Source organism: Pinus tabuliformis, chromosome 7 (genome assembly GCF_031772625.1).
Source record: "Pinus tabuliformis cultivar Carrire ecotype Pingquan chromosome 7, CPIR1, whole genome shotgun sequence".
Classification (NCBI taxonomy): domain Eukaryota; kingdom Viridiplantae; phylum Streptophyta; class Pinopsida; order Pinales; family Pinaceae; genus Pinus; species Pinus tabuliformis.
Window position 1 is genome coordinate 547718250 of NC_142293.1, and position 25160 is coordinate 547743409.

At 35.3% G+C, this 25160-nt stretch overlaps 1 pseudogene; it reads left to right on the forward strand.

Moving 5' to 3' along the window:
* The first annotated feature begins 11225 nt into the window (after positions 1 to 11225).
* Positions 11226 to 18033, forward strand: LOC149248518 (glucan endo-1,3-beta-glucosidase 12-like; annotated as a pseudogene).
* The last annotated feature ends 7127 nt before the right edge of the window (positions 18034 to 25160 follow it).

The following is a 25160-nucleotide window of genomic DNA, read 5'->3' on the forward strand; positions in this document are numbered from 1 at the left end:
TCAATAGATCTCAACCTCATTTTGTTATGAGTGCGAGGCAACGGACTAAACTTGCTTTTCATCGTGAATTTTTAAGGAGTCACATGACGACAAAATCAATACCTTCATCAAAATTTTTAATGAGTCAAATGAAGAAAACTCAGGGTATCTTTTTTAGTTTAGTGAGAGAGAAAAAGAGGGAAAAGAACAACTCATCCCTTCTTCATAGTTTTACGAGCTCGAAGGAGGGGAAAAACTCAGGGATTTTTCAATTTAAGAGTGAAAAAAGGTCCCAAAAAGGAAAGTGCTCTTGCTGCTGCCATATATTTTTAAGGAGACCGGTAACAAAACTCGGGATTTTTCAGTTTAATGAGTGAGAAAAGTACGTAAAAGAATGATCGGGTCATCTTCATCAAGTTTAACGAGCAGAAAGACTAAGCTCGAGATTTTTTCAGTTTAAAGAGCAAGAAAAAAGAACCTAAAAAGAATGCTCCTTTGGTCTTTTCAAGTTTATGAGCTGGAAAAGGATCAAAAAAGAGTTTCTCAGAGCATCACTGTATGAATTTAATGAGTGCAATGATGAAAACTCAGAAATGTTTCTATTTTTTAAAGAGCAATAAAATATCACAAAAAGTGCTCTAACTATCATTGCATAGATTTAACGAGCTCAAAGATGTTTATATTTTTTAAAGAGCAATAAAATATCTCAAAAAGTGCTCTATTGAGAATTGCATGCAGCTTTTATTGCTTTTAATTCCTGAAAGTACTTTCATCAAAAGCGGTAAAAAGTATAAAAAAGCAGCTTTCCCTATTATCTGGGTTCATGCGTGATAAAAAATCATGGAGAATGGACTACTTCCTCTTTAATGATTGTCAAAAAATCATGTCTCTCAAATTTATATAAGGAGATGCTTTGAGCTTCCACATGCATCATTTTCACTATTTTGAAGTTTATGAGAGCTTGTTGGAGCTAAAGAGGAGAAGATTTTCCACGGACCATTGCAGGAGATCCGGGAAACCATTCGACGTGTCGTCAGTCCCAAGTGAGAGCTAAAACCTTGCTCTATGCCTTACTAAACCTTTCTTAACAATTTTATGGGTGGAATTTTGCAGATCTGAGGTGCCCTAAAGTCTTATTTGCGCACTGACGCCCTCTAGATGGCTAGTAGGGAGCGTTAAATGCTCTATACAAGCCACTGGAGGGTGTTAATCCTCCTTGTGCAGCACTGGGGGTAGCGTTAGGGTTGTAGGGCATAATTCAAATCCTCATGCATGGATTCCTTAAGTGTTTTTCCCCATTTTAACTATTTTTAGGGTTATTTTGTGCAGGTTTTAGGCTGAAATGACTCACCTATGGAGAGAATGGGCCCATGACAATGAGGAATTGCTGATGCAAAATGATCCAGCATGCATACTTGCATTGCGCTGCTATGGTTTATTGAAGTATGCAAAGCTAGAGTTGATGAAAGGATAGGAGGATTTACTGAGATGGATCATCCAGCATTGGGATGAACATGAGCAAGTGTTTAGGATTGGAGATCAGGTGCTGGCGATTGACTGGGATGACATTTACTTTTTGACTGGTTTGTTGTGCCGTGGGGCACAAGCAAACCTCACCGGTGGTAGGTCAGATCCACGATCTACCTCAGAGCTGGTACAGATCTACTGCATCCCTGAGAGTGGACTAGTCAGCAATAGAGTCCCTATAGAGAGGATTCGATCTCGGTCTATGAGGGTAGTTTTATGGTTGATTGTGTAGTTGGCGGGGTCAAAAAGTCCCCACGTAGCGACAAATTCTCAATTGTTGCTTACGGTTGACTGTGTCCAGCCCCAGATGTTCAACTAGTGTGAAGCAATGCTTTGCTAGTTGAAGGCAGAATTAACAGCATGCAAGACCCATAACCAACACTGTTTTGGGTACGGTACTATCATAGTCTCATTTTTCCTTGAGAGGGTACTTGCCATGCGCCCACAGATGAGCTTAGGTCCATTTGATCCGAGGGAGCCAAGGTAGGGTCGTTGGTCATCACTCGATCCTCTCATAGGAGGAGGATCGATCCGACACTTTTTTGACGAAGACTTGTTCTAGTGGCTTCATAGCCAAATTGTGATTTTTGATGACTATGCTTATGAAGGCATGGACTTTACCATTGAGCCAAACTTGATGCTACCACCCGGGACCAACCCGGGTCCTCAAGGTGAGAATAATTTTGACAGTACTTAAGTATTTTTGCACTTTTGAATGTATATGTAATGTTTTTTAAAGGTGAAATAAGAACTGACATGAAACTTTTATGCTTAATAGAGATGTGGTGCTAGTTCGACCTGCAGGCGAACCTCGCCATGTACGATGAGGCGGCCAACTACTTACTGGAGGGGGCAATGCTGACAGTCTCCGCGAGGATCTAAGGAACCTAGAGGGTTTAACTATGGGTGTAGGCCCCCTTCCTATGAGGGAGATTCCTGCTCATATGCAGCGGCACACCATTGGTGTACCTGAGTGGTTTCTGGTTCCTCCTCGAAGGGTAACTAGAGTTGTTTTAGCTTTTCTGGAACAATAGGCTCTTTTTAGGAGGTGTTCTAGCGTAGCCATATGAGTGCTTGTAGCTGGGCTTTGAGCCATTTTGTACTTAAATCATCCAAATTTTGGAATATTTGGATGTAAAAATCTGGATTTTGATCTATATATATATAGAGATATTTTGGTATTTTCGTGGTGTAAATGTGTTTTCAAATGTTTTTTGTAATTTTTTTTTTAACTTTAGTAAATGTTTTTACTTCTCCTGCATGCTGCTATAAAGAATGAGACAAATTCCAATCCAATACATAGTTAGCTAATGAATCAGTGACTGTATTTAATTCTCGAGGAACATGCTCATATGTGATTATTTCAAATCGACATTCCAAGAGTCGCACCCTTAGATAGTTACGTAACAAGGCTGGATTACGAACGTGATAATGGTTTGTCAATTGCATAACAACTAGCTGGGAGTCTAACCTAACCACCAAATTGGAGATTCCCCTTGATGATGCTTCCGTGAGAAGTGAAACAACAGACATGTACTTGGCAATATTGTTGGTGGCGGTACCAAGAAAGACCCCCCCAGAGCAAAATAGTTCTGACTTGGGTGTGTAGATGACCCAAGTAGTTGATGCAATGTGCCATGTGTGACGACTGGCACCATCCGCGTATCCTACGTATGCTAAGGGGAACGACGACATCTGCATTGTGAGAAGAATGCATGAGACAAGTACTCCACTAAATAACAAAGCAATCCAATCACATCAAAAAAGGTAAGAAAAACTTATGAATACATAAAATTACAAAGCACATGCCCAGTGCAATACTAGGCACAATACTTTTTCAGATAGAGCCCATATCTGGGCTCTTTGAGTGGGATTCCTTCTTGGTCCTGCAGTTCATATGCCCCCATGGGGAGGACTTTCATTACGACATAGGGACCTAGCCAAATGGGTCGAAGTGTGCATGCCTCCAAGAGGTTGTCTTTTGGATGATAGAGTGATACGAAGTCACCTTCTTGGAAATAAAAAAACCTAACCTTTTCGGAAATTAGGATTGTACCCACTCCGTGTGAGCTTCGAGTGCCAAATTAGCATCTCGACGGGTTTTATTCAGCTGTTTAAGGTATAATAGTCGTTCTTCTTCGGCAGTAGGGCTAGGAATGGGTTCAACGGCTATTTTAGGTGAAGGGATCTGACACTCAATTTGTCTTGCTTCATTGTAAATTTGGATCTCATGTGCAACAAACGACGGATTAAAGTCGGGCATTTCCTCGTGAGACCAAATGAATTCATCATGTAGGCAGGTGGAGCTTGTAATTTCCTCACGACTGTAATCTGCTCCCATTTGGGAGTTTCCCACGATGCCTGTCATGACTAAAATATATATGGGTAATGACTTGGAAGTGTCGCCCATGTTTCCTTCCTCATCCAAAGTTTGGATGATTGTGTATGGTGAGGAAACAATTTCTAGTAAGTCAGAGGATAGGATTTGAAGAGGCATCATGTCCGAAATAGATATCGGGACATGATGGTGCCAATCCTCCCAATGTTGCTCTCCAAAACTCATAATTACTTGAATGGCTTCATCTGTAGGTATGAGTTGATTGAATGGATCTAAAGGAGAAGCGGTTACGGTAAGGGCGGTGGTATTGTCGGCCATAACCAACATGACCAGAGATGTGGATTGAATGGCTTGGTTGGGTGATTCAGCTGGTGACAACGGTGTTTTCTCTCCGAATGTGTCAAGGTCTGAAGGAGCTGACAGGATCCATGGATTGGTCAGTTCACGAGGAATAAATGAAAGCATGTTGACCATCTGTGAAACCTTGGGTGGCTGAAGAGGAAAAGAACCCATGAGGGAAGAAGCCTTCAGTAGATCGATACCTAAACTAACATAAGAGTCAGTTCCACCTCCTACTAGGGGTGCAGAGCCACATGGTAATGGTGAATAATAGGGGGTGTAGAAAGACAACTGATCTACTATGACTACCTTTCCATCCAATGGAAATAGGATGATGCGAAAGACAGTAGATACTACGGCTATCATGGCATATATCCAACTGTGACCCAGCAAGAGATTATAGTCGAGTTTCTTGGCCACGACTTTTATATCTACCATTACGGTTTTCCCATACAAAGTGATGGGGAAACTGGCTAGGTACCCTTTTGAGATAAAGGTGTGGCCATCGAAAGTTTTCAGGGAGTTCGATAGCGAGGTTAGGGTTGGAGAACCCAGGGCGAGCCAACATGAAGCCAACATGACACAGGTAGAAGCGCCTTCGTTGATGATAGTTTTGTGTATACCTTTACCTTTCGAAGTGATATGCACCTGGAATGCAAGCTAGTGAGAAAGCAGAGGCTTACAGTTGTCCATGCTGAAAATAGCAAGCATGGAATCTGTAGGGTCAATACCTCCAATAGCTGAAGGGAAAGCTTTCCAATGGCTAGGGCATGTTTGTAAGACTTTGAGGAACATAGCCGATGGTGCTTGCCCCAAATCCTCTACGATATTGTAGTGTTGGGTGGCACGTGCAGATGTATTGTGCATTGTGCATTGAAGTGCCCCCTTGGGGGGTCAAATTACAAAGTCCTCAACTGGCCTTTCGATATGCAAATCATTGGGTGACGATGGGTTTTGACCTGAGGATGGTTTTGCTACAGGAGAAAAAGGAGCTCCTTAAGATTTGGCTCTTGTGGCATGTTCTACCCTTTCAAATGTGTAAACGGTAGAAGATCCTTCACCAGTTGAAGGATGTTGCAAACCATCGGTGCCCTCTTGTGGGGGTTGTAGTTGGTTGGCAACGAGATTTTGTTGTTGTTGAGTAGGAAAAGGATTTCTAAGGACAACAAGTGCCTTACCAAAATCCCTTTTAGCAAGGTAGTCTGTACATTCCTGAAGCCGCGGATAACGCCAAGTCATGTGGTCTTTAGCATAAAGTTTGCATGGATATTTGGTGCCTTTATCATTTTCCTCATCAGTAGGCATAGTGGCCTTCTGTTTTGGGTTGGGTTGCTTAGATGATTTCTCTTAGAAAGAGCGGTCTTGTTCTTATTCTTCTTATTCTTGCCACCAGATTTTTTTGTAGACTACACAGAGTTTATCGTAGTGCTAGGAAGAGCAGTCACTTTGGTAGAGGGGTCCACTACTAGCTTGGCAATGGAACCACTGAGTTGTTTTACAGTGACCCCAGAGGTTGCGCCAAAAATCCTTTCGGCGTGAGCTCCAGGGTGCTGAGTGGTGGAAGCATTGGGGTTACCAGGAGCATGGGGGATTATGTCATAAATAGTGCTAGACTGTGAATAAATCAAATCTAAGTGTTGGGCACGACGTTGTTATTAAGAAAACTAGTGTCCATTCAGAGCTACTAGTCCCACTAGGATGGGTAGCTATCTTAGAAACAAACAAACTAAAGTTACTTGTGTTTTCCTTTATGAGAGATATATGAGAGAGAAGTAAAGAGTACCAACCTCAGTCTTTCGCTAGTCTCCTTGCTCGTTTCCTCTCTCCCTTGATAGCACTTTCACCACTCCTTTCTCACTTGTCCCACTTCAAAGAACACCTGTAGAGTCAAGGCGGAAAAATACCATCAAAGCATAGAGATCTATAACCATAAACAATGTAGGATTAGATGTACATTAACCATATAAATGCATATACAAATACAAGATTCAGAGATATACAAGCATATGGAGGAAAACTCAAATAGATTTATTGATAGAAGTAGTATAAGAGAGGATTACAACCAAGCTGTCTGATCCAGCATCATCCTCCTAGCTTGAAAGCCCTTTTCACCTCATAAAAAACAAGATCACCCAACAATGGCTTCAAAGAGAAACCAACAACACTTCCTTGCAAATTGCAAAATTCCAGCCTCTGGATCTCTTGGATGAGGGATCTATATATAGATGTTTATAGGAGAGTGAGTCAACTTTTGGGATTTTGATTAGTGTCATTTCACTGATAGTTCTTGGTTCCACTTGAAGATTTTAGATCTCTTACTCATCCCTGGGTGAATTCAGAGAGGCAAGTGTCATATGAGCAGTTTCTAGAAGATTCTCTGGGTTTCCACCTAGCAAACTACTTCTGCCATTTGTCTGCTCTCTCTCATCACACCCTACAGAAGGGCTTTCCAGTATGCATTGCACCCTATGCATGGAGCAGTATGTATGGTCCTGTTTTGACCAATTCTGAGTAGTTTTTCATGGAGAACTTCTGGGAGATGATGTAATCAGCTGACCTTGTTCCTTTAGGGTATGAAACAACACCTTTAGGTGTTTAGGAGCCCTTGGTTTATGGACATATGTGATTGGATTTGCAGTGCCCAAATATGTCTATAACAATTTCCCCCTAAAGCATGAGGTCGTAAATCCTTTTGATGTCAGGTGAAATGCTTTATAATGAGGATCCGAGGTTTTTCGAATTGGAAGGTGACCTGTAATAAGATATAGTACAATACATTATCTTCATAATATTTTCATGATCTAGCTGAGGCAGGCATTCCCATGCAAGGCTTTATAAATTCATACTCATGTACATAAGACAGAAAATCGTCTGTGTGGCAGACTGATGATTCTGGTAGAGCCATCATCCTTTAGTTTGGATGATTATCTGTGCAGCTGTGATGTACATTTGATGTCTTTATTTTCCTGAATATATCGCAGCTTGGATGGATGAAACTAGATCCAGGGTCTTCAAACTCGTTCAATCTTCACCCGAAGTACAAGTCGATCCATGTGAAAATATGTTCTGATGTCGAACATGGAAAGACATCACCTGATTAGTAACCAATGATGTAAGCTATTAATAGGCGCGAGAGGAATCACTGATAATGATAATGACCCTCAAGGTACTACAGTACAATTCACGTGATGTGAATACATGAGTTGATGTCGAACAGCACATAAAATATTTCGGTCGAAGGCCATTGACGTAAACCTATCACTGGAAGTGAGAAACTTGCCATTGAGGCATGAAAGCTTCAAAGTACTAAAAGGGTTGTTCCTAAGTCAACTTCTTGGATAATGAGCTGATGTCGACAAGAAGTGACTCTCGCCGTGCCACATCACCCTGGGGACTAAATCTCAGCGAGGTTGCACCTCACTCCAACATAAATCGTGGGTTCATGGTCCCGGGGTGATGTCACCCTCCACATGGCCCCAGACTAGGTATGCCATGTGTCACTTAGATCCAGTCCACTTGGGACCATAAAACCCCCGAATTCAAGTAACATGTGTCTACCTTCCAGGATGTCACGTGGCTCTGAGTCCAAGTCACTTGCCACACTAATTGGGGGTCCTGCTTGGTCCTCTGCTGCATAGTAAGTTCAAATTTCACGTTATAAGTGTTTTGGGGGGTCCTCCGCCTCACCGTGCCAATCGTTGAACAACCAACCCCACCCGCCATGTCATCTCAACAATTCATTCCCGGTGGATTTGTCAAGCCTCCCATCGTAATCTCTGGGACACGTGGTCAGCGCTAACAGTTCGCGACATTATTCTACTAGGACCTCTCTTGCATGTGCTTGTGGACATGGCTCCTGGCCATATGGTTTATAAGACATGTGTCTCCATGCTCCTCTGAGCCCTAACTTCTAGACCCACAACACATGCATATAAGAAGATAGATTGGGCTCTTTCATCCTTGACACTTGGTTACAGTGCCCGCGCATAGGGACAAGGGCCAAACCTCTTAACACCTTATGCTAAGCCCCTGCTTGTTTCCATAAAAGTTTATACATCTAGTGGTAAAGCTCTTTAAGAGCTATCCCTCTTGAGCTTAAACTGTGTTCGCATACACAGTACTCATGCTATCCTTCCTGAGCTTTAGAGGCTTTGAAACCTTTGCTGACCTATTCATATTGGTACTTCCACTAAGTTTACAACTCTGTACGATAAGGAGGGGTGGTTTTCTTGTACTTTGTTGACACCAGTTAAATTTCATTTTGTCTATATGCTCTCCAGAATTTATCTGCAACATGTTTTTAGAACTTTATTTACCATGTTTGTTGTACCATCGATTTGCAAATGGGAAAAAATGTACCAATCACTTTGAAAATAAATATACTTATCACTTGTAATTGTTTTGTGCACTCCATGCAAATGCACACTATCCTTGACCGAAGAAAATGAGTCATTACCTGTATGTTTTGAGATCGTTCCGATATAAAATTTTAGAAGATTTCCAACAAACATTTGTCTCCTATTTAAATGGCTGGTTGAAATTATTTTATGCAACACTCCCCTTTAATTACAAAAAAATAAAATTAAACTAAGATATTTTCTGGTCCAAGTCTAAGCTATGCTTACAATTTAATTTTTTTTTACATCAGTTGGATTTCCTTTTCTTTTCTTCATTGCTTTAGCTTTGTCTTTTTGTTGTAAGCTTCAGATTTCAATGTCTTTATTGGCTGGTGCAACTGTTTGATTATTCCAAGTTGTCCATGCACATCCTCTATTTCTTCAAAAATTGGCTTGTATGTAAACGACTACCACATGTCACCTTCCATAGCTTGCTCTTCATCAATTTGTTCCAAAATAAATCATAAAAATATTTTGTCTCTCAAGGACAGTATTGCATGGAAATTTCATTAACATTTTTATTTTCTACAACATCCATGTTGCCTTCAACATTCATTGTTGCAACTTCTATAAAAACATCATTAACACATGGTGTTTCAAGCCATGTTTCAAGAAGTTTTAGTGTGAGAGATTCTCAATCAATACATCAACCTCTTTTTCAATGAAGATAAGTTATTGTAGCATATGCCGCTAATCAATGCCAACGGCATGTCCGTGTTAATTTCAAAATGATTTAATGTATCTAACATCATCTACAATATAATATGAAAGATAACCCATCGATCATAACAAACCATAGCAGCTAGATTCTTTTAATGTCTTAAAAAAAACCAATGGATGCAACTTTGCGAGAGAAAAATGGCATTGCCACAATAATATAAATCATAGCAGAGATCTTCATTCATATATATATATATATATATATATATATATATATATATATATATATATAATGAGTATGTACTATAGAGATTTATTTATCTCAATGATAACTTGAGATTCTTCCAGTGATGACAAAAGAGTAAAATATTTAAAATAGAGCATGGACTATAGAAAGTAATATAAATCATAGCAGAGATCTTCATTCATATCTATATATATATATATATATATATATATATATATATATATATATATATATATATAACGAGTATGTACTATAGAGATTTATTTATCTCAATGATAACTTGAGATTCTTCCAGTTATGACAAAAGAGTAAAATATTTAAAATAGAACATGGACTATAGAAATTTATCTGAATGATAACTTGAGATTCTTATCCCACGCTGCATATGATTTCAGTGTATGTAAATGAAAAATTAATAGATCAATTTAATCTTAATTTTGACGGATTTGATTACCTATTCTTCCCCACTCTATGCTATTCTTCCCCACTCTATACCTTACGGCATTTCCTTTGCAACATAAGGTGCAAATGCTAGTTTATTCCTTCTACTATATTGTTGTAATGGCGTGTATGCCCTTCACATGAAAACCTAGCTTCATAAATTCTGAAATTGAGTTCATTTTTTTCTTCATCCCTCATATATATATACTACTTTATTGATTTATTTCACATGACCACTTAGGAAAGTAGCACAAATCAGAATAACCTTTTATTTCATGGCATTTATCAGCGCATAAACAGGCTTTATAGCACCATTAGTTTTCTCATAATATGTTTCAAACAAGCCTCTATGACATGTAATATGAACAAAAAGAATGAATTTATGAACCATGAATTGCATTCATCTATTTTAAGTGAAAAAGAAACATCCACAGTGAATAACTTTTATTTTTGAAATTATAATTTACAAGTTACCTCTCAATCAACAAAATTTCCTATATGTTTTTTATATTGGAGTTTATGAAACTTCTTTTTCCTCAGCATAATGTTTAAAATTTACCCAAATATCGTTATGAATTATTCTTCTTCACACGTGTATTTATCCGTGGTGATGCCCCACCTTAACGTAGTTTACATTAAACTTTCGCCAACATTACCATCCCTTTACTTTGTATGATTTTTTTATTTCAATGATCAACCTCCAAAAGTGTTATTCAAATTTTTACTCCATCTTATTTATTCTCACATTAGGAGACTTTTCAAATAATGAAATAAAAATGCTTTCCATTTTACTATAAGACAAATGATAAATATTTAAAATTTGTGTAACATGTCATTTAAAATAACGTTAATAACCTAATTAATACTTACTATATTCTCATCTATATCACCAAAGTTATTTTTTAAATATTTTATTTTGAACCATATTCCATTTTGTATTAGAGATGCCAAACAAATATATGTCGTAAGTATATGTCGTAAGGTGTTTCTTTCTGAGCACAACTCCCCGAGCTACTACTCTATACCAGTGTACACAATTACATAGAATGTTAGATGATTGAAGATTTTTATATCACCAGATTAAGAGTTAATAGTTAAGAAAAAACTAATAGTTAAAACAAGTAATAATCACTTTCAACAAATAATCAAACAATTATTTCTTGTTGAACCATTTCTTGATACCATTAGATTTTGTGATATCTTCCACAATTATACTATTAAAAACATCTACCCAATTAGTAAAATTGTAGCTAGCTCCATGGAAGCCATTGGGAATCGTCGACATCACATCACTCACATGGTAAATAATACAAAAATTAGTTTATGGCCTCACCCTCCGCTGCTGGTACTCATGATATTTGTCTCAACGACAACTTTCACAGGTCTGAATCTTTGATTTTCTTTGTTAAAAATGGAAGAAAAAAGATATATTCATCAAACTGAGGAGCTATCAAGTGAGGAGCTTCACCTGGAGACTACCTCTAGAAGAACGCTCTACACCTTTCTCGTTAAGCATAAAGAATATATATTTTACAAGCAAATAGGAGAGTTAGAACAAACTCCTAAAATGTAGGAACTAAATCCTAATCTAAGGCTCACGCATAACTAATGAACTCACTCTCTCCAAGAATACATTTCTCCATTAACTTTAACACTCCCCCTTAATGGAAAAAGGGTTCATTAGTACTCCTAAAATCTCCCTAAATAACTCAAATTTAATTCTTCCAAGAGGCTTGGTAAAAATATCTGCAGCATTGTAACAAGTACTACAATATTCAATATGGATTTCCTTTGACTGAACCTTATCTCTAACAAAGTGAAACTGTGTATCAATATTCTTTGTGTTTTTATGAAACACTGGATTATTTGCAAGTTTGATTGAGCTCTGGTTGGCACATTTGATAATTGTTGCATCTTTTTTTCGTCTCCAACATCATGGAGAAGTCTCCTCAACCAAACTAGCTCACACGTTGCTTCACACATTGCTTGATACTCTACTTCTGCTGAAGACAAGGATACAATGTTCTGCTTCTTGTGGCTCCATGTAATGACCCTGGACCCAATGCTCAATCCATAACTTGTTATGGATCGTCAGTCATCTAGATTTTCGGCCCAATCTGAGTCCAAGAAACCTGTAATCTAACATCAAATGAATCATTATATTTAATACCAAAGTCTATGGTTCCTTGAAGATACCTTAAGACGCCTTTTATTGTAACCCAAACATTCTCAAGAGGCTTTGGCATGAATTGGCTCAATACAATGATTGCAAAAGCTAAATCCAGCCTAGTTGTAGTCAAGTAAATTAGACTCCCAACCAGCTGTCTATACAGTGTTGCATCAACCTCCTTAGAACCATCATTGTTCACATGTTTAGTATTCTGTTGTAAAGGCACTGAGGCGGCTTTGCACTGATCCATTCTGAACTTTTTCAATAAGCTTCTGACATACTTTCCTTGAGACAGAAAAGTCTGGCAAGAATCCCTCCAGACTTCAAGACCCAAACAATAGTGTAACTCTCCAAGGTCTTTCATCTCAAAAACTTATGACATCATCTCTTTGATTTCTTTAATGAGTTCATCAACATTTCCTATAATGATAAGATCATCTACATATAAAGAAATCAAAACAATTTTCCTCTTTTCATCAAACATGGTATACAGATTAGGGTCATTCTTGCTTCTTTTATAACTATGTTGTAGGAAAAATGGATCAATTTTTATCATACCATGACCTGGGTGCTTGTTTTAGTCCATGCAATGCTTTCTTCAATCCACAGACTAATTGTTCCTTCCCCTATTTAACAAACCCTTCAGGTTGCATTAAATACACTTCTTCTTTTAATTCCCGATTTAAGAATGCAAATTTCACTTCTAGTTGGTGTATCATCCAATGATGTTTGGTAGCTAAAGCAAGTGACATTCTAATTTTGTTTAAATTAGCTACAGGGGCAAAGGTTTCCTCATATTCTATGCCTTCTTTATGTGACTACCCCTTTGCAACCATCCTAGGGTTATGTTTGCCTATGTTCAAATCTACTTTAGATTTAGGCTTGTATAAACATTTGCAACCTATGGGTTGTTTTCCTTTGGGTAGTTCAACTAGATCCCAGGTTTTGTTTTTAAGCATTGGCTCATATTCCTCTTCCATGGCTGCCCTCCATTCACTATATTGACTTGCTTCTTTATAATTAGAGGGATCAACAACATTTAACATACTAGTTATAAGAGCATGATCCCTATATCTTGCTGAAAACTGAATTTGCCTACCTGATCTCCTGAATGGTGAACTGGCTTAAAATCTATTTTGATGATCGCTTGGTAGACCTGGTCTGCTACCTGCATTTTTACCATCCACTTCTTCCTTTTTTTGTTGTTGGTGTTGCTGCTGTTGCTCATGGTTGTCCCTTTCATCACTTCCATCTTCCACTAGAAAAATCATGTGCCATTCTTCATTGCTTCTATCAGGGTTTCCATCATCAAATTTCTCATGGAATACTACATCTCTACGTACAAACACTTTATGAGTAGAGGGATTAAACAATTTATAAGCTTGAAACTTTGTGCATTACCCAATAAAAATGCATTTAATGGCCTTTGAATCCAGTTTCTTTCTATCCTCTTTTGGAACATGAGCAAAAGCTTTGGAGGAAAAGACTCTTAAATGATTAAATGTAGGCTTAAAACCTAATAAATCTTCAAATGAAGTTTTAAAATCAAGGCTTTTTGTTGCGCTCCTATTCTTCAAATATACTGTAGTATTTATTGCTTCTACCCAAGAGTCATTAGACAGGTTCTTATCTTCTAACATGCTTCGAGCACACTCCACAAGGAATCTGCTCTTCCTCTCTGCAACCCCATTTTGTTGAGGAGTGTGGGGTACTATGAACTACTGAACTATCCCATGGTCCTTGTAATATTTCATGAAACAACCATTCTTGTATTCTCCCCCTTAATCTGAGAAGATAATTTTGATGAATTTCCTTGTCTGTTTTTCAATCATGCTTATAAACTCCTTAAAATATTCAAAAGTATGACTCTTCTTTTTGATAAAATATACCCAAGTAAATCTCATGCAATTATCAAAAAATAATAAGAAATAATAGGCACCTCCTAATGCCCTCATTTTCATTGGCCCACATAAATCAGTGTGCACAAGATATATTATATCTCTCTTCTTTCTATTTAAATTTAAAGGAAAATCATCTATGCGCATATTCCTAAGAGCACACGCTTCACAACCAACATGAACATTATTTAATACAGGAAGACCATCGACCATACCTCATTTTTGAAGTAGCAGCGGGTCATTGAAATTGATATGACCAAATCTTTGATGCCATAAGTCTTTTGCAGTCATAACTCTTGAAGTCAAGGCTTAGTGTAGTCGGCTTCTGACATTCAGCTTATACAATCCTCCTACTAGAATACCTTATGCAATTGGCTTCATATGATCTAGCAGATCTTTAATAACATAATAAGACTTAAAAAATTCTACCTTAATATTCTGGTCTGTTATCATAGAAACATAGATCAGATTCTTTTTTATTCACGGTACATACATTACATTTTGAATATTCCTAATATTTCCATCGGGAAAGACGACAAGAACATTACCATACCCTCTGATTTGGTACCCTCTATCATCACCAAGGTAGATATTAGCACCACTCCTAGTTTCTTTGAAATTTTCAAACCAATGTCTGTTACTTGTCATGTGAGTGGAAGATCCTCAATCCACAAACCAAGTTTCTCCTTCATCATCCTCAGCAGAGAATGCAGAATGAGATACAAACAATATAAGATTCTTATTTTGATCTTCATCGGAAAAGTTCCCTGCATACTTCTCATGTCTATGTCGACCTTCATCAAGCTTCTTCTTATGGCAATTTTTAGCAATGTGACCAACTCTACCGCAATAAAAACGTTTAGGTCCCTGATCACTTCTATTTGAAGACATACCTTGAGGTGGTTTTCCTTTTGGTGTACTTCCACCTTTTTGTCCTGCACTTGCCTTCCCTCTAAAGGGCTTATTCTTCACCATTAAAGCAAGATCTGAACTCTGGGGTTTCAGAGTCATCCACCTTTCTTCCTCTTGCATCAGGGTCCCTGTCAATTCTTCAAATTTGGGGGCTTTCTCTCTGGCATTCAAACATGTGATAAACTTTTGATAGTCATCAGTCATACCATTCATGGTAATTGTGACAAGATCAGTGTTTGACATTGTGTCCCCTATGTCACCCAACTTAGCTTTGAAATCCTTGATTTGAGAGATGAACACAGCCAATGATTCATTCTCCTCCATTTTAATTGAGAGAATCTTTCTTTTTAGAAACAACAGGCGATTTGTGTTTTTGATCTCGTAGGGGTCCTTGAGAGTTATCCAAATGTCGTTTGTTGATTTACATTCTCGGATGTGAGGGATAATGCAATATTTCACTTACAATTTTAACAACACTTTTTCTTTGTTCTTCCTCTCTTCCCAGTCCTCGATTGTTTTTGTTGTTCCGCCTGTAGCTATGGTCGATTCAACTCATCACTGCTTGCAATTGCCCATGTGTTTTTCCCCTCAAGCAAGGTCTGCAACTTAAATTTTCAATTAGACTAATTGGATCCGTCGAGCTTATTACTCTCGTTCATATATGTTTATGCCATCTAGTTATTCATCTTGACAGTGCTACCTCAAAAACAAAATGGACCTCGATCAATTAAAAACGGATGTATCTCCAGGAGCGATCTCAAAAAGAAATGGGTGTTCTCTCTATAAAAACAATTCCTTCCAATGGATGCTCAAAAAATAAATCCTTTTTAAGGATATAGAAACCCTCTTCAAAATAAACGACCCCATTTTTAAATGCGCCCCAAACACTTTCCCTCTCAAAGATATTACAACCCCTTTAAAAATATTCAAAGGAGAAGAAACAATTTCAAAGACGGGTATTAACGGAAACCAGAAATACTTGCAGTCGCTCCTCCCCACAGGTATCCATTTTTTTTATTGCACCAACTCTGCCCTCGTCACGCTGCTTTCTCAACTGGCTCCACGCGCAAACAAATATTTGATCAATTTGATCACTCCGTGCACAAGAATCTAATACCTCCCACACCTCACACGCGAAGGCACCACCACTCAATCCAACAGCTCACAATTCGTGAGATTGCCAAGCACTGATAGAATGGATCTAGCTAGCCCTTGCAGGCCCGACAGTTCCAATATTTCAAGAAAATCAAGATCTCCCAATGACTCCGAGACTATGCCCTTCATATATGCATATGTTGAATTACTAAGTATGAGCCTCGGCAGCAAAAGCCCCACGACGTGTCCGGTTTGTCTATTGTACGATACCCCCGACCACTAGCAACATTTGGCGCCCTTCCATGACAGTAAACGACCAGAGGGATCATCGCTAATGTCGACTTTGAACTGCAACAGTGCTTGCAGATCTCCTACTGCACGGTGTGGTTTTCTATCAACAATGGTGGAGCATCCGCAATTCAAACAAAGAGTGGCCAATATAATGGTAGTAGTGGTGTTGAACAAACGACGTTGGAGTTGTAACGAGGGCACCACACTTCACTGTTTCCCCCATAGACCACGACTCAATGTCTCCGGCTTAAACTCAAGGATCCACCAGTCTCCTGATGCAGATGGGAGCCACGAAACCAGCAGATTTGCCTCAACACTTACCAACTCCGCCGGCTCGACCACGTTGCACCGCCTACTCAACTGCTCGGCAGTCAATATGTAGATTGGTCCTTTCAAGCAATCCGATCTCTCCCGATCTCACGCGATCTACCAGCTCAACAGCCGCAACGCGCAATCCTGGTGTCAGGTCCGCGCTTATTGGGCACGCTGACGGGAAACGTTCAGAGTAAACACTAATAAGCGCGTTTTTTAAAGCGCGAATTCCTTGTATAAATCCAAGCGCTGCAACAATTATCCTCAAAGAAAAAAAATCCTCATGCTATACATCAACACTTTGCCTCTTCCCTACCAGGCCTCCTTCATATCACTCAGGGCCACAATACATCCACTTAGGCACTCTCAATCACCAAAGAACTCAGGCTTTGACTCACTCCACATTAAAGCTATGATACTATGTTAAAAATGGAAGACAGAAGATATATTCATTAAACTGAGCAGGCCAGATAAAGCTCTTCACCTGGAGAGTGCCTTTGGCAGAATGCTCTACACTTTTCTCATTAAGCATCAAGAATATATAGTTTACAAGTAAATATGAGATAGGAGAGTTAGAACAAACTCTTAAAATGTAGGAACTAAATCCTAATATAAGACTCACGCATAATTAATGAACTGACTATGTCCAAGAATACATTTCTCTTCTTCAGCACTGAATGTACGGGAATCGTCAACATCACATCACTCACATGGAAAAGAGTACAGCAATGAGTCTCTGGGCTCGCCCCGTGCTGCTGGTACTCATGATATGTGTTTTAGCAGCAACCCTCACAACTCTGAATCTTTGAATTTCGTCTCTTCTTCGGCATTGAATGAATAATTTGATTCCCATATGTTTTGAATTATATTCAGTTTGTCTTTTCTGTGGACATGAATTCTCTTGTTTTTCCCCAAAGAATCTATGGATGTTACCTGTCAATTCAGGAAGGAAGGCAAATGTCTTGTATTAGTTACACAGTCATTTCCCCCACTGGAATAATGTATTAGTATTTGGGTATATTGAGTGTTGAGCAGAGGGAGCTGTGGCAAAGTGGTGTATAACATATCCATAGTCACTTCATGACATGTTGCAGAGCGCAATAGATTGGGTACGTGGTTATGGAGGAGTAGACTGCACTAAAATATAGCCTAATCCAGAGTGCTTCTTGCGAGAAAATCTGGCCTCCCATGCCTCCATTGCGTTTAACAGTTACTGGGAGCATCAGGGGGCTTCCTGCTATTTCAATTCTGCAGCTCTCATCTCTGAAAGTGATCCAAGTAAGTGGTTCCTCTGCAATTTTTGTTAATCGCATCTATGCACAGTAAAATCATCTAATATTTCCTTTGATTATGGCTTTGATTTGGGATGAGCATTTGGTCATTGCATTGTAGGCCACGAGGGGTGTGAGTACGATTTTATTCCATAAACATCAATCCACATGATATATGGGAGGGAAATAATAGCATTTTAACACTGGGTTACGGAATTTCTTGTTTTCTGGTAATTTAGACACTTAGACCGGCTTTGAATGGCCAAATCCTTTGTAGCTCGGTAATTTCTTGTTTTCTGGTAACTTAGATACTTAGACCAACTTTGAGTGGCCAAGTCCTTTGTAGCTTGGAATCTAGACAAACAATTCCCTATCACATGCGAATCACACATCACTAATTTCATCTTTTGCTCATAAATAAAGCTTATCATCATGAAGACATTTTCAAATAAGGATGAAGCATATTTTTATTACTCCTTATTAGTTATAATTGTAGCTTATCACCATGAAGACATTTTCAAATTAGGATGAAGCATATTTTTATTACTCGTGATTAGTTATAATTGTGACCATCCACGGAGAAACACTTTAATGATGTTCATATGAAATAATTATTATTTTATTGTATTGGTTCATTTATTTTTTGAACTTTTCATTTTTAAGACCGTTAAAAGAAAAATATTTATAATTTTGAAGTTTCGAAATGATAATATATATTCATATTTGATGGAATTTCAAAAAGATTAAAAAAAAAACTATCGTTTTTCCGTTATTTTTACTTAGGGTCTTAAAAAAACCATTGCCAATTGATGTCATTATGGGTTAGTTTCTGAGAAAATTACAAAAAATTTTATAAAACAATACTACATTTGAAAATTAAAAAAAAAAAGAAAAAGAAGAAAATATCGGTACATATATTGCATTTTTCCTTTTCAAACGTGAAGATAAAATAACCTAAAAAAATTATGTCAAGGAAAGATTCAACTTAGGAAAAAAAACCAACGTATCGAGAATTATTATAGGTAAGCGCTGGTATGGTATCGCGGTCACGCGTTCACTGCATGGAGTCCATATTCAACGTATCCAGAATTATTATAGCCGAGTGTTGGTATGGTATCGCGGTCACGCGTTCACTACATGAAGTCCATATTCAACTTAAGAAGCCAATGGAATATCCGCATAAACCCTAGCTGGTCTATGTCTCAACTTTTGTTGTGTGGGGTTTCTCCATTGTCTAGACGTGACAACCATTACAACCACCTAGTCCGCGCGCATAGCTTTATCCATGGCAACCTATGGACTAAAGTACTGTGCGCCCGTCTCTTCCAAGTTCCAACAACTAAAATGATCAATGATAAACTGGTGTTTAATATGTGTGAGTTGAGCTAGGAAAATCTATTATGCGGCTGACATTGCGAGCTTGTGTTTGAAATGACGTGATAACGACGATTTAAAATAAAATGGTTTCGGAGCAGTTGGAGTAGTTAGGACCTACATGTGGTTGGGCACAATTTGTTTAATAAGATGTTGGAGATTGGTGGGGTATGAATGCTTTGGTCAATAATGTTTGTAAGAAAAAAATGAAATGCTGTGAAATTGTATGCTATTCAATTTGCAAATTTTTATACAGATTTGTCATTTAGTGGTTTTTATTTTATTTATTATTAGTACTAAGCAAATGAATTTGAATGCGTTATGATTCTCAAGAACTAATTATGCACCTTCTCTATGATATAGTTATATCTCTTTTAAATATGTTAAAGGGCTTGGTTAGTGAAAAGTTTACAAGGGTTAACTATTATAGAGATTGCGAATAAAAGAGAACAACCTCCTGAGAATAGCAGCGACCACGAGCATCTTCTTTAACAATATTATGTCCCTTTAAGCAAGCTAAAATTTTTAATTACGTCGTAACTTCAGTTTGTTTTTGAGAACAATTTCCCTGGCCGCCATTGCGTATTAGTTTGTATTATTGGATGGAATGTTAGATGATGAAAGAGTTTTAGATAATAATATTAATAATTATAAAAAAAAATAATAGTTAAAATATTTAATAGATATTTTTAACAAATAATCAAACTAATTATTTTTTGCTAAACAATTTTGAGATACCATCAGATTTTGTGACATCTTCCACAATTATACTATTAAAATCATCTACCCAATTGGTAAAATTTTAGCTAGCTCCATTGAAGCCATCGGGAATCCTCAACATCACAACACTCACATGGCAAAGAGTACAGTAATGAATCTCTTTGCCTCGCCTTCTGCTGTTGTTACTCATGATATTTGTCTCAGCAGTGACACTCACAGGTATGAATCTTTCATGAAGATTCCCCTGGGTTTTAAACTATGTTTTAGTTTTAATTTAAAATATTTGTTAATTTTTTATAAATGTTAAATATATTAGGAATTTTAAAAAGATATCAACATATACAATAAAAAATATAGGAAGATAAATAATTATTTTAACACTATTTACCAATATAGATTCATTTTAACCACAGATCTAACATGAATAGAGAGTCATCAAAAATTTTCAAGTGCAAACTTAATTTGAAGTATGAAAAACAATGTGTAATTTTTTATTTTTTAAATTGTATTCTCAAATTTTTTAGAGATTACATAACATATGCATTGAGTCATTTTATAAGTGCACATTAAACTAGTTTATGTTGTTATTCCTATATTTTTAAGTATACGTTAATTTTAATTCATATTAAATATTTTATTCTTAACCCACATTGATATTTAATTCTATACAACATTTAAATGTTTTCTTTTAACATTTATATATATATATATATATATATATGAAGTTGATATCAGGTGTTAAAATATTTTTGAAAAGTATAAGGTTTAAACATCTAATTCACATATTCTTTTTTTACTTCTAATTGCTTTACATGAAATTATATTAGGCCATATGAACAACTAATTAAATATGCATAGCATGTTTTTTATTTCTTTTTTATTATAACGGACATTGTTTTTCTATTTAGAAAATATTTTATTTTTATTTTAGGATGGACACAAATGCTTACACATGGCCTTCACAGTGGGATGTAGAATGAACCTCTCAGCTCAATTAAGATGGACATGCATACTTACACATAGCCTTCACATTGGGATGTCGAATGAACATCTCGGCTTAATAAATGAGAACCAAAGAAGAAGTCCAAGAATTTGATATTAAAAATAAATTCTTCAATTATTTAATAACATTTTTATAAGGAGTAATATAACCTTTTAATAGTCTTCCTCGGGTAGCTCAAGTGGCGATTGTTGGAATGAAGTCTCACTGAACCGGAGATCTTGGGTTTGAATCTTGTATTACCCCCCCTGTTGCGGTATGAAGTCTCACCGAACCAGAGATCTTGGGTTTGAATCTTGTATTACCCTCCCTTATTGCGGGGTGAATAATGGACACGTAAAATAAAAAACGAGAGAGTCCTTTTTTATAATTTTTATTATTATCTAATTACTCAAAAAAATTACAGAAGAATATAAAATTAGGAACAATCGGATCATACATGTAGCTGAGGATCTTAAAAGATGCTTACGAGTGAAATCTAAATACACATGAATATCACTTTTAAATGTGAAAATGAAGATTTCATCATATGGTTATTTTTTAACCCCTCTATTTGTAACTAAGATTAACCTTAATCATTACAACCATTTTCTTAAACAATTTCAACATCAACCTACCCAATAACCATATGAGACAACTTGACTAACAATTAAAACTCTAGACTAATCAATTTTACCATGAGATTTTAATAATATCTAATCTAAATGTTATACTATGTAATTATAATTCTACAAATTTATTGCAAGAATTTTCTATTAATTGTAATCATAATTTTATAAATTTTTTGTATAAATATTCTATTCATTATTTTAGAGTAATCGGAGATGTTTGATATTTTCGAAAGTGAAAACCATTTACTATATATAGTGATGTTGTATTTTTTCTTTTTGAATTTCATTTTAAATGTTAATCAATCAAGAGATAGTGACACCCAATATGGAAATGATGATTCCAATCATATGATCTTCAATGCCAATAAATCATAGGGAATTCCACCAAAGATGTAAATAGGATATTGCTTGATATTTTGGAAAATGAAAATCATTAATTTTATTATATATAGTGATTGTTGTACATTTTCTGAATTTCGTTATAAATGTCAATCAATATATTTGTTGCAAGAATATTCTATTAATTGTCATCATAATTTTATAAATTTATTGCATAAATATTCTATTCATTAAGAATGGTTGCATATAAAAAATCATTGAAGATAAAAATTAGTAAACAAAATTCCATTCAAAGCTAGAAGATAAGGAGAAATCCTTACATTATGATAAATTGAGAGATTCTATAAGCTTTCCAATATAGATTGTCTCTTAATCTTTAAATATGGTCTTTTATGGTGTAAAATGAATATTATTTTGAATTTTAATGGTTAGAACAATGAAATCATAATTCTATAAATTTATTACAAGAATATTCTATTAATTGTAATCATAATCTTAAAAAGTTATTGTATAAATATTCTATTCATTATTATAGACTAATATTGCCCACGGGTCTTTGGATTGACGGTGAATGGGTGCACTATTAAGGCACTCCTTGCGATAGGTCACTGGTTCAAATCCCCCGTGGGTGCTTACCTATCCAAAAAAAAAAAAAGGGACTAATATCAGATGTTTGATATTTTGGAAAGTGAAAACCATTTACTATAAATAGTGATTGTTGTACATTTTTGTGAATTTCATTATAAATGTCAATCAATCAAGAGATAGTTACACCCAACCTATCGAAAAAAAAAAGGGACTAATATCAGATGTTTGATATTTTGGAAAGTGAAAACCATTTACTATAAATAGTGATTGTTGTACATTTTTGTGAATTTCATTATAAATGTCAATCAATCAAGAGATAGTTACACCCAATATAGAAATGAAGATTTCAATCATATGATTTTACATTTATACCCTTCTTCCACATAGATAATTGCAATCATTTACTATATATATTGATTGTTGTACCTTTTTCTGAATTTCATTATAAATGCTAATCAATCAAGAGATAGTTACACTCAATATGGAAATTAACCATTGCAACCATTTTCCTAAACAATTTCAACATCTTCCTACCCAATAAACAACTTGATTAACAATTAATGCTCTAGACTAATCACTTTTACCATGAGATTTTAATAATATCTAATCTAAATGTTATACTATGTCTCAATTTTTGTTTAATATTTTTATAGATTTTGAAAAATAACAAGTATTGTGTCATAATTTAGTTAGAAGAAATATAATGAATAGTCAAATATAATATGATTATGTAAATCTTCTCAAAAGATGATTACTTATAATTAAAACAAAAAAGATTTAAATTATATAAAAAGCAAGTTCATATGAATAATCATCAATTAAATTAGTAAACAAAATGCCATTCAAAACTAGAAGATAAAGAGAAATCACTTACATTATGCCAAATTGAGAGATTTTATAAGCTTTCCAACATAGATTACCTCTTAATCTTTTAAAATGGTCTTTTATGGTGTACAATGAATGTTGTTTTGGATTTTAATGGTTAGAACACTGTAATCATAATTCTATAAATTTATTGCAAGAATATTCTATTAATTGTAATCATAATTTTATAAATTTATTGCATAAATATTCTACTCATTATTATAGAGTAGTCTGAGATGTTTGATATTTTGGAAAGTGAAAATCATTTACTATATATAGTGATTGTTGTACCTTTTTATGAATTTCATTATAAATGCCAATCAATCAAGAGATAGTAATTACACCCAATATGGAAATGAAGATTCCAATGGTATGATCTTACATTTATAACCTTCTTCCACATAGATAATTGCACCCAACATGTAAATGGGATATTGTTTGATATTTTGGAAAATGAAATCATTAATTTTATTATATATAGTGAATATTCCACAGTTTTTGAATTTCATTATAAATTGATAGTTACATCCAATATGGAAATGAAGATGTCATCATAAACATTCTCCTAAACAATTTCAACATCTACCTTCCTAGTAGAGAGCTTGATTAACAATTAAATCTTGAGACTAATCATTTTTACCATGATATTTTAATAATATCTAATCTAAATGTTATACTATCTCTCAAATTTTGTTTAATATTTTTATTGATTTTGAAAAATAATAAGTATTGTATCATAGTTTAGTTAGAAGAAATATAATGAATAGTCAAATATAATATGATTTTATACATCTGTGAAAAGATAATTACTTATAATTAAAACAATAAATATTTAAATTATATGAAAACATTTTTTTGTGAATAATTGTCAATTAAGTGTTAGCATCATTATAATTAGATATATTTATGTTATCTACAACTATCAATTGCACCAAATGTTGCAAAAGAAACATCGGTTCGAGAAGAATTGTAACATATAAAAAATTGTAACAGTGTAATTATAATTCTATAAATTTATTATAAGAATATTGTATTAATTGTAATCATAATTTTATAAATTTATTTCATAAATATTCTATTCATTGTTACGGAGTAATCTGAAATTTTTTATATTTTGGAAAGTGAAAATTATTTACTATATATAGTGATTGTTGTACATTTTTTTGAATTTCATTATAAATGCGAATCAATCAAGAGATAGTTACACTCAATATGGAAATTATGATTCCAATCATATAATTTTACATTTATACCCTTCTTTCACATAAAGAATTCTACCCAAGATGGAAATGAGATATTGTTTGATATTGTGGAAAATGAAAATCATTAATTTTATTATATATAGTGATTATAGCACATTTTCTCAATTTCATTATAAACACCAATCAATAAATCTATTGCAAGAATATTCTATTAATTGTTATCATAATTTTATATATTTATTGCATATATATTCTATTCATTAAGAATCATTACAAAAAATCATTGAAGATCAAAATTAGTAAACAAAATGCCATTCAAAGCTAGAAGATAACGAGAAATCACTTACATTATCCCAAATTGAGAGATTTTATAATATTTCCAACATAAATTGTCTCATAATATTTAAAGATGATGTTTTATGGTCTTTTATGGAGTACAATGAATATTTTTTTGGATTTTAATGGTTAGAACACTGTAATCATAATTCTATAAATTTATTGCATGAATACACTATTAATTGTAATTATAATTTTATAAATTTATTGCATAAATATTCTATTCACTATTATAGAGTAATATGAGAT